The following is a 12,474-nucleotide window of genomic DNA, read 5'->3' as shown; positions in this document are numbered from 1 at the left end:
CAAGGTCACAATTAGTAGCAGAGCTGAAGCTAAAACCCAGCCATCCAGATTTCTATAGAGATATCTGCACTATAGAAATCCTCTTTGCAGTGCCGATTTTAATTTCCTGTGTGAAGGAAAAAAGTTTTCTCTTTATTTTCCTCTCAGCCAAATTCTCATTGATTTCCTTCTAACCAGTGTGCAAAGGCTTGATAAGAATACTACTTAGGCTTTCAGGTGTCAAATCAGGGAAGACCAGCAAAGACCTGTCTTTCATTCCTTTCTAACACTGGTGCCTAGGGCAATTAGTTGTATAACTAAGAGCAGAGAGTTCACAAATAAAGAGGTGTGATTCAGAAAACTCTGCCCACCATTTCGTGAGCTCATTAAGGTTACAGTGGACTTTGAAGTAATTTTTTAACACTTTCTATGGGAAGAATTGCATAATGTCTATTTCCAGTGAGCTGTGACATGAAGAAGTAAAGCAGATCAGATCAGAGCCTGAAACAAATGAGATGTTGAATGGATTAGCCACCAAGAAAAAAATGAAGACAGATTAAAAAGAGAAATGGTAGTTTTCTCTGACCAAGCAGCAAGTCACTAGCTTTCACTATCCCTACTAAAGATAATTCAACTCTAGAGATGTTTCCTATAGATAAAATTCATGAGATCAATATCTCTTCCTCTGCTTCCTGCAATTAGTGTAAAAGGTCATTTGATATCCAGCATTCAGATCTCTCAAAGAGGGAGAAGGGGAGCAGGAAAGAACCCCTCTTCTTCTTCTTCCCCAGCTTTTCATGGACAAAATAGTTAAGAATGCATTGTCTACCCTCGTACTCTCCTGGGTTGATCATTTCTAGAGAAAAGAATGGCCTGGAAGCAGTATACTGTCAAATCATCCCTGTCATTTTTCTTTCATCTTCCCTATAACACAACTACCAAAAAAATTTTATATTTCATGAGATCTTGCCATATTTATGCTGTTTGTAATTCTAGCCCTCCCCCAACAAACTTTTAAAGGATGTTTCCATCTTAGAATAATATGTATGTTTCCTTATCATATCTTATAAAGAAATGAAAGTGCAGTGATAGCTTTTTCAGGGTTTTAAAAACAAAACAAAAATGTGAATATGGTATGCCTGTCCCAGATACATGTTTAAACATCAGGTGACACTGCTAGACATTAACCTGCTCTCATTTAATAGCAAGAAACAGAAGCTGGGAAAGATTTCATTCTCACCTTGATTATGGTATTTCTCCACACTGAGGAGTGCTGGGAAAGAGTCAAGCTCTATATGGTTCTCAAAAAGTGGATGTCCTTCCATTCCCTAGATTCCATTCTCTCTGGGTGCTACCACTACTTGTCAGTATAGGGGATAAGATTACTGCAGATTTACCCAATCATAATTTGTTCTGACCACCCACCCTACAGAATCCTACTTCCTCCACAGGTAATAGTAATTAGCCTGCCTGAGAGTCAGGTGTGTTACATTCAAGGTGTGATGAAACCAGCTTATGCTAACTCTCAGGAGCTAATTGTTAAATTTTAAGTGCTAGCATTTACACCTAGGAAATCAGCAAATGCTACAAATCTGGATTTGATTTATTGTTTTGCTGATTACATAAAATTAAGAAAATTATGGCAAAAATTAGAGTAATGCAAATTGAACTTAAAAGTGTTTCTTGCATGGTATTTTTTGTAGCATAGGTTGTTAAAAATTTTCCAGCATTCACCCCTCCCCAGAGCTCTTTGTCAGTCAATAGTCAGTCAATACATGTGTAGTAAGTGCCACTATGTGCCAGGCACTGTACAAAGCACTGGGGATATAAATAAGAAAAAGAAAGATAGCCCCTGCCCTCAAGGAGCTTATAGTCTAATGGGGAACACAATATACAAAAGGAAGCTGAAAAGGGGAAGGAGGGTGTGGACACAAGCATAAGGACATGGCAAGGGCATGATGTGGAGTCAGAAGTAGAGCAACTGTTGGGAAATGAAGATTTAGCTGGCAAATTGAGCCTTCTATAAAGGGAGGTTTTGAGACTTTATTGCTTGGCCCTCCAGACCTTGATTCAGAGGGGAGAGAAATCTGAGAGTATTGAGGAGGTGTTGAGTATTTAAGTTGAATCAATCTCCATGATGATAAGATTTCTGGGGATGAATTTTTCCTGGGGGAAGCATGATATTTGTGGAGCTGAAACCAAGCAGAACAGCTAGTACCCTTAAGGAGTTTAGGAGAAATCTAATCTCTGCCATTGCCTCAAGCCCCCACTAATTATCTTTCCCCAATTTTAAGGATCCTTAGCACCCCAGTTCCATTTAACAGTTGGATTAGCTTTTACAAAGGAATAATTACTTCTAAAGTATAATAGGAAACATTCTAGAATTCTGATCCTAATCCTAAATACATGAGATAATCTCCCCCCTTCACTAATTCATTCTCTGGGCTGGGGAGGGAGATTAAGTTCACAATTTAGCCCAGTTCCTATATAGCATCTCACCAAGTTCTTCATTCAAACACTGTCTTCCTTGTCACCTTTCATCCCAGCACTGGCTTCTTCGGGCTTCCCTGCTGGGTTAGCAGTAACATCCAGCCAGTAATCCTGGCTCCAAGGTCACCATGACTCAAACTCCTGGGATTCTGATGTTTGCACCTAGAATTGAAAAGGACAGACTAAACAGATAAAAACCCTAAGCCCATTTCTTGAGGTCACAGGGCCTAACAGGAGGGAAAAGTGGTCCTTCTCCCACCCAGCTTAGTGCAATGATGTCTATGCTGTGGGTAAACAAGACTCCTGTAGGTAGCTGGAAAGAAAAAGACACTATCTCTGTCTGGTGGTTTTAAAGATGCAGATAGGTCCTGCTGCATAGCCAATGAAAAGAGGCTGCCCTCCTCCCATGCCATGTGGTAGGAGAAGAGAGAATGTCTTCTCCCAAAAGCAGGTTCCTGGTGTCTCCTTGTAAGGAAGGTGAATTTTAGTGTGTGTAAAGTGTTACTCTTTTTTAGAGTTTTCTTCCCAGGATCCATAGCCATAACAATCTCTACTTCCCAGATATTAGATATGCGTTCTCATGATCATGGTTGAAAATAGTTTCTACTGCCTAGTTGCAATAGATATAGGGATAAAGTGATGTAAAATTGCGAGGCTATTGCTGGCAATATGCCTTCTTTGTCTGTTGCTCTACAAAGCAAGTGGGCATTAGTCAGTGAGTGGGGACCCCCTTAGGGGTGAATGCACAAATTGGAATGCTGTGTGTGCCTTGATCAGCCCCCATCAAGGCTTGGGAGGGGGAATCTGTGTGTTTGCCTCAACCAGCCCCCATTGAGGCTTGAAGGGATTTAGGGGAGTGCACAAGTTGTTCTGGTCTCAACTGACCCCATGAAAAAAAGATTGACCCCCTTCATGACAGCCCCTTCGAGAAGGGTTGTTAAGGAATGCTGCTGGAATTGGTGCTCCCATTATCAGCAAACTCCCTTTGAGAAGAATACACTAGAATAGATTAAGCTTATTTAACCCCTTATCATGACTCCATTTCTGTCTTCCTCTCTGACCAAATCAAAAGCAAACCTGCTAATGAGAGAGATGCTAGGAGCTCTCCTGTGTCTCCCACCTAAAAAATGGGGTAGTCACTGTGTTTACCTGTCCGACACTGCCTCATGGGTTTTTCCATCTTTGGTGGTCTTCTACCATCTTAGGTGGTCCTTGAATGTACCAAAACCGAAGTACATGTGAGCTTGTAATATTTTTCCACTGAGCTAGTCACATGACTTAAGCATGACTAGAGCATATACATTCTATAATAAGAAATAAAGCAACATAATAAAACATCTACTGCATGCCTCTCAGATTTGTGCAAGGATCTCACACTTAGAGTACCTATAAGCACTCATAGTTAATATTAATTTAGTTAGGTTAGTATTTATAAAGTACCTTACAGACTGTAATTTTTTTTGCAACCTCTGAGGGCTATTTTAAATTTTTTTTCTTTACTTCATGGGTTTCTATAGCCAAAGAACTCATCAACAAACCTGGTTGAACACCAAAAGTGTTATCTTTAATATGTTACCTACACATGCAAGGTTAAGTTGAACCAAATATTCAAATAATTTGAGAGGGAAATAACAACACCTTACATTTACTTTATTATTAACAAGTCCTTGAGCATATATTATCTCATCTGAGACAGTTCTTGAAGTAACTATGTAATTGAGGTTTTGTGTCTTTTTCTTAAGTTTTCTGGGTGATTACCTCAATTCCTCATTACTTTGCTACTTTGAGGGATTTATTATCTTTATTATGGACACTCCCTTCACTGGTGAATATCAAAATCCACCCACAACTTCTTATCCTGTGTCATTCTTATTCACTTCCTATCAAAAATCCTCCAACAAGAATCTAACCAATGCAAGGTAACTCTTTCATTGGGTCTTTACACATTAATTGATCCCAGTGCAATATTTAGGATATCTCTTATTTCTCTTTCTTGGTACATAACTATACATTTCCAGATCAAACATTTCTCCAATGCCTTTGCACTATTTCCTTACACAAGTCACCCCCAGTAACCTACTACACCTTACTTTTGTTCATTATACAAATTTCTGTTGTAGTCTTGGATGCCTAAAATCTTGATTTTTCAAAGTTTATAGCGTTCTATGATTTAGAATCTATATAGCATTGCAAGAAGCACGGTGTGTTAAAAAGAAATTCATTTGTTTTTTTCAGGGAGGACTTAAGGATCATTGACAGCACAACGTTATTTCCAAACTGTAATAAATCCAGTCCAATCTCATCCTTTTCAGTTCTCCAACTCACTCTCCATTTGCAGTGCCTAAGACATATACTGATAGACTAAGCCATTGAGCTGCCCATCCAACTGTAAATCATAATCTGTCAAAAGGTATTCTTTTCAGTGACACAATTATTTGTAAAAAAAAATTAAGAACATAATGATGCTACCAAAAAAGTAGGCCTCATAAATAGACCTCTTAGCCAAGTTACACAGATTAAAATTTTTATATTTTATTCAATTTTTATAAGTAAATGAATACAGTCACTTTCAATGTCCCTTCTCAGCTCACTACCTTATTTCTTTCTAACTGTATATCCCAAAGAATTTTGCCTCCATTCTCATTTATCTCAATATGCAAACAATATAAAAGACTATAACAGAGTCCATTCACATGTACTTTTTCTAAGTAAGAAAATGAAGCATTTCTTATTTCTAAGACTACACTTAAAAGGGGGTATGTGATTTCCCTAAAAGATTTCTTAAGACATTGTCCTTTCTTTTTCTTTCCTTTTTCAAAGGAATAGTCCCTTAAAGAGTAAACTTCTATAACTCATCTCATAAATACATATGATTTAGGGGCAGCTAGGGGATGCAGTGGATAGAGCTCTGGCTTTAAAGTCAGTAGGACCTGAGTTCAAATCCAACCTCAGACACTTGGCACTTACTACTTATGTGACCCTGGGCAAGTCACTCAACCCCAATTGCCTCACAAAAAAAAAATACAACAAAATAAATACAGATGATTTGTTAGTACAGAATCCAAAAAAAGAGGTTCTAAGAAGCATTCTGATACCATGTAATTCAAGGCACTCAATGGAAAAACAGAATTTTTAAGTGATAATAAATGACACAATTGTGGCCTGCTTTTTTTTTTTTTAAGAACTGGAAGGAACTGTGAAGACTTCACCTAAGCCACTCTTGATATATAGTTTTCCAAAGGTAATTCAGACTACTGTCCTATTTAATTCTAAGCTTATATATATGTACACACATACATATCAACTGTCAGTCAATAAACATTTATGAAGCATTAATTATGTGCTGTGCCACCATGTTAAGCACTGGGGATACAAATATGAAGAAGAAAGATTATCTGTGCCCTCAAGGAGCTTGCAATTTAATGGGGGAAGATAACATAATGATTAGCAGGAGAGGTGAATGGAGAAGATCAGGTCTGCAGCTTTGTAAGCATGGTAGAGAAATCAAAGGAGTCTAACAGGTAGAAAATGAAGAGATGATTCTCCTGGCTCCCCTCCTTAGATGGAGCTTTCAGATGTCATTGCTCTGCCCTCCAATCAGAAAGACAGAGGATATTAATGAGGTATGAGTATCAAGGCTGACTTACTCTTGCAGGATGATAAGGTTTCCCAACTATGAGGTTCTTGGGAGTATAGGGAGAAGTCAAATGAGTACAGCTGTGTAAAAAATTAACCAACCAATAAGCATTTATGAAACATCTTCCATATACCAAGCACTGTGCTAGGCACTGGGGTGACAAAGTCGAAAAAGAAGTAGTTCTTGCCCTAAAGGAGCTTACATCCAAGATTTATGGACTTATGGACTGTCCATAGGTTCCCAAAGCAGGTGCTATGGACCCCTGAGAGATACTCAGACGATCCAGGGGTGGTGGTAGTAACCTCAGGTGCAATTGTGGGGCATTGAATAAAAACAAGGGATTTGTAGAAACATAAGGAAAAAGAGAAGAGAATTTTTAAAAAACGTTTGTACGTTTCATCTGTTGTGTAACAGAGTTGAAGTCATAGTGATTACATTATTTTCCAAATAAACACATAAAATGCAAGCTATAACCTATCAGTGGTCAAGTCTGCCAACAGGTCTTAACTATTAAGTGCTGGCAGTGGCAGGTGAGGGTGTCGCACATCGTCAGGAACTACAGCATACATCAGGAGGAACATGTGTGTGTGTAATGATGTGTTTACAATATGATACTATACGTTACATGATGCAATATTGCATCATCAAAATTTCAATGCAGAAAAAAGCCACAAATTTATAATAAATTATTAAATTTAAGATGTCTTTTTTTAATTTTTATATATTTTTGAAATGGTGTAAATTTCCAAAAAAAAAAAAAGACATTAAAGGGTTAAAGAAAGTAGATTTCCAGGGGGGAGCTAATTAAAGGGGGCAGTAGGCCAAATAAGTTTGAATCTCTGACCTACACCTACAGACTGTCCATCTAACTGCGCATTATTGTGTAGATAGCAGGCATTCTTCACTTGGGGTTTTATTTTGTTTTATTTTCTATTTCACATTCTCTCCCTCACTCATCCATTGAAAAGGCAAAGAAAACAATACCTGTTACAAATATGTATAGCCAAGCGGAACAAATTCCTACATTAGCCATGGAAAAGGAAAGGAAAAGAAAGAAAAGATGATTCAATCTGTATTCTTCCATCATTTCTATCTGAAGGTAGATAGCATATTTCATCATGAGTTCTTTGGAAATGAACTCACTTATTTTTCCACTGTAGATTGTTAGGCTAAATTTTTTGAAAGATTATGAACCTCATTTAAGAGAATCCACAATGTTCTGGGGCTTGATATAATAAGCATAATGTAATCCATAATCAGAAGCATCTGTATAACTTCACTACCCATAGGGAATCCCTCTTTCATTTAGACTGTGTGCTAAGAATGTTTCATGATAGGGGCAAACATTTTCAGCAAGCATATCTCTTCTTACTTTGTGTCTTTCTTTAAATCATTAATCAGAGGGTCATTGAACAAAGTTATCTCTGTTGTTATATCTTTCATGTAATCTTTCATGCTTTTGACACATGCACAGGAGACAGCTTGCTAGAGGAGAAGCAGGGGTTCTAAATGCATGATCCACAGATCCCTAAGATGTCTTTGGATAGATTTTAAGAACTTTGTGAATTTTTTCAATATTTTGGTAACTATTTCAATTCAATTAGTTTCATCATAATCCTATTTCAAGAATTTAAAATTTTATTCTAAGAAGAGGGTCTATAGGCTTCACCAGACTGCCAAAAAGGATCTGACACAAAAAAAACATTGTGAACCCCTGCTTTAAGGTAACATTCAGCTCAACTGAATCAAATGAATCTCTTAAGGCTAACAACAAGTCTAATGGATTTTGTATTGTCAATAACTTTCAGCCAGTTGTTTGAATAAAGACATGATCTGCTGTTGAATATAACTTGTGAAAGCCTTCAGGTTCCTTTCTCATACCTTCATCAAGAATGCCCTTGATGTACATGTAGATTATTTTCACAAAAAGTGTGTAGGTTCTTAATAAATGTGTTTTGATTGACTGATAGAGAGAGCATATGAGCTGGCAGCTATTAACAATCTTGCAGTCACCTTGGGCTTTTTTTCCCTCACAGTTTTGGTACTCACCCATCTTTCAAATACTTTAGTAATTGATCTCTCAACACCCTCAAAATTATTGCCTGTGGCAAGGACTTCCTCCACTTATTTCTGTTCTAGTTCAGCTGTTCTTATTATCTTTGTTTCTGTAGTACTATTTCTACTTCTTCAAGTAACACATTAAGGATTATGATGTTAGAGGTCAAATCTGGTAACTACATTCTCATTAAGAGTTTGTTATAAAAATCCTAACACTTCCATATTTGTCTGTTTCTTGTCATCCTTTGCATTTTAAGCTTCAAAGTCCCTGAGATAATTTTGCTTAATTAAATCCTTCACCAAACTTGATGTAAACTTGGTATTTCCTCTGCTTATTGCTATCTTTGTGGCGAGGTTAGGGGAAAAAAGAGGGAGAATATTGCTCATAATTGTTCACCATTGTCCATAAGATTTTACAAAAGAACTTATGTTTTGAACTAATATTGCCTTGTGCTCCTATATCTCTCTTTCCATTTACTAGGCTGTTTAATGAGTACTGTTATATATTCAATTAAAAAGAAGAGTCCAAATATCCTCAAGCTTTAGAAATGGAAAGTGGCTATGACCACTACTGAGTATATTCCCCAAAGAGCCAAAGATGGAAGGAAGGAAAGGACCCATATGTATAAACATCTATTTTTTAAATATACAATATGTAATTTTAAATACATATAATATATAAATATTTATTCATATAATATATGATATATAATATATTTATATATTTATATAAATATATGTTTATATTAATATATATTTTCCAATACTTTCCAATTCCAATTCTTAACGTAAAAATATTAAGACTCATTTTTTAAAATTTTGAGCTCCAAATTCCTCCCTCCTTCCCACCCCTCCCCCATCCCTAAGATGGCAAGCAATTTTATATGTTATACATGTGCGATCATGCAAAACGTATTTCCATATTAGTCATATTGTAAAAGAAAACACAGACCAAAAAAAGTAAAAAGTAGTATTCTTCAATCTGTGTTCAGACTCCATCAGTTCTTTCTCTGGAGATGGATAGCATTTTCATCCTTTCAGAATTATCATGGATCTTTGCATTGGTGAGAATAGCTAAGTCATTCACAGTCGATCATCATACAATATTGTTCTTACAAATATGGAAGTGTTAGGATTTTTATAACAAACTCTTAATGAGAATGTAGTTACCAGATTTGAACTCTAACATCATAATCCTTAATGTGTTACTTGAAGAAGTAGAAATGGTACTACGGAAACAAAGATAATAAGAACAGCTGAACTAGAACAAAAATAAGTGGAGGAAGTCCTTGCTACAGGCAATGTTCTCCTCCTTACTTCATTTTGCATCCATTCATGTGAGTCTTTTCCAGGTTTTTCTGAAAGCATCCTGCTCATCATTTCTTATAACCCAATAGTATTCAACACAATCCTATACCACAGCTTTTTCAATCAGTCCCTAATTGATGGGCATCCCCTCAATTTTCAATTCTTTGCCACAACAAAAAAGAGCTGCCATAAATGTTTTTGTCTATATAGGTCTTTTTCCATTTTTAAAAAATCTCTTTGGTATACAGACCTAGTCATGCTATTGCTGGGTCAAAGGGTTTGCACAGATTTATAGCCCTTTGGGCATAATTCTGAGAGAAATTATTGTTTTACTACTATATTAATAACCAATTATTAATTTGGGATCCAGGCTTTTCTCCTTTATTTCCTCATTTAAGGTCCAGTCCCCTCAAAAAGTCAGTCTCTGAGGGACATGACTGATTAATGAGATTGTCCTAGCCTTCAAGGTATATACTCTTCAATCTTGGGCAGGACCCCACCCAACTAGGAGGCCTCACTTCTGTTTAGAACCTAAATAGAATCCAGTCTGGACTAGTTCTCACCCTGAGGAAAAGAGGCTCTATCCTTGTCAAATACTGAGCTATCGTCCCAAAAACTGGGATTTTGCATTTACCAAACACTATATTACTATGGTCATTGTATTGTATAGCTCACTGATCCACCATTCTATTTGTTAGCCAGTTTCAGATTGTTTTGATAATTACCCCAGTTAATTCATCCAAGATGATAAAGGCAAACAACAATAAACCATAAAGATTAAGTTTTAAGAAATTTTTATAACAAGCATTTTGTTTTTTGAATGAACAAAAAAAATATCATTTATGAAAAGTTAAATTGTGATCCTTTTGTAAGATGATTATGATTTTCAAAAACAGGACAAATTTCAACAAAACTAATAAAAGAAATGAGATAATTCTATGAGGAGCATAAATTTGCAAAAGTTGTTAAGCTATAGTTTTGTTCATGAAGATTTCAACCTAATAGTAGAGAAATTGTCCATGAAAATGAAGATGTACAGCAGAGGAAAAAGTGATTGAATAGGACACACCTGACTACACCTATGTAATTAATCATATCCATTGTCATGAACTCTCAGGTCCAACAAAGTAGAGTTCATGGCAATGGACACTTGAAAAGTTCTAATTGAATAACTCTACACCACAGAGATTACTGACTGGCATGAAAATAACTTTCTATGGCATCTCTGACACACAGACTAATGTCTTTATAATTCAGGTTTCAGTCAATGAGCATTTCTTTCTTACCCAGAAGATAAACACATGAAGGGAAGTCTTCCAAAGGTTGACATGAAGTGGAGGTGGGGTGAGGAGTAGAGTGAATAATATATTCTCCAAAGTAAGTACAAAGTGACCTTTCATAGTAGCCTAGTTTTAGGGCATGCCCTGAAGCAAGATAGTGATAGAGATGGATGGAGCTGGCTGTTCATGCCTTCTCCTGGCATACCTATAAACCTTGTGAATCCATTCCAAAGTTTTACAGTTCTACTTTCAGGAGAAAAAAATTCTAGGCACCTGTGAGCCCACAGCAGAAATTATCCACAGAAATACATCACAGGGGAGCCAAAACTAGCACTCAAGCATCCATTCAATAAAACTATTCTCTCAGAAGATGAATCTGCCACAATCAGCCAGCAGTATAAGATGGAAATTGACACTGATTATGATGAAACCCTGTGCATGTTAACCTCTTCATGTTAACCAACAAGGTGATGCTTTGGAAAAGGAATCAGTAAATCAGTCCATCACCGGGGAAACTTAAAAGAAGTCAAACCCATAAAAAGCCTGATGGAAAACCCAATTTTGATTTTCAGTCTCTTTGCAAAAAAAAAAGCACAGGGAAAAGTAAATGATGATAATAATGAATGAAAGGGGAGGGAAGAGGGAACCAAGGTAAGTGGCAAAAAAAAAAAGTAAGATTGATGAAGATTAAACAGACTACATGATGCAAGCAACTTTTTCAAGAACAATAGAAGACTTCAGTAAAGTAAGAATAATGACAATCAAATAAATGTCATCTGTATTACATTCAACAACGACTACCCAAAGCCATATGGTAAATAATACTCAATAATTGTAGGCAGATGTCAAATTGACACAGCAATATAAAGTCCAGGAAATGTCTAAGAATTAGTTCAGGACATTTCAAAGTATAGCAATCAGTCATAAATAATCAACAAAAAATAAACGTTTATTAAGCACCTACTATGTGCCAGACACCATGTTGAGCACTGTGGATATAAAGAAAGGCAAAAGACAAACTCTTCCCTCAAGGAATTCATAATCTGATGGTGGAGACAACATGCAATCAGCTATGTACAAACAAGCTATATACAGGATACATGGGAAATAATTGACAGAGGGAAGGCATTAGAATTAAGAAGCATAGAGAAGACTCATTGTAGAAGGTGGCATTTTAGCTGGAACTTAAAGGAAGTCAGGGAAGCCAGGAGGGAGAGCATTCTAGATATGGAAGACAGCCAGGGAAAATAGCCAGAGCTGAGAGATGGAGTATATGCCTCAAGGAAAAGCAAGGAAGGCAATGATATAAGATATAAGATATAAGAAGACTAGAAAGGTGATGATGGTGGGGAGAGGGCTAGATTATGAAGGACTTTGAATGACAAACAGTGTCAAATTGAACTGGTTCACCATGGAATCAAGATGGTAAAAGGAAAAAAGTGTGACTAGTGTAGGGGTGATGTCGTTGGAGCAGAGTTAGGTAGTGGAAGAGAGAGGAAGAGGCAGAAAGCAAATAGATTGTGATCAGATAAGAGAATTTCAGAATTCATAAATAGAAGGTCGTTCATTTGTGGGTGGTAGCAAGATCAAGGGTATGATCATCTTTGTGTGTGGCTGAGGTGGGGTAAAGGAATAGGTCGTAGGAAATGAATAGGTTGAAGAATTGGTAGGTGAGGGCATTTGAGGGAGAGTTAGCATGGATATTGAAGTCCTTTAAGGCAG

Source organism: Phascolarctos cinereus, unplaced genomic scaffold, assembly GCF_003287225.1.
Source record: "Phascolarctos cinereus isolate Bilbo 61053 unplaced genomic scaffold, phaCin_HiC Scaffold_726;HRSCAF=1367, whole genome shotgun sequence".
Lineage (NCBI taxonomy): Eukaryota > Metazoa > Chordata > Mammalia > Diprotodontia > Phascolarctidae > Phascolarctos > Phascolarctos cinereus.
Note: the sequence above shows the minus strand (reverse complement) of the source record.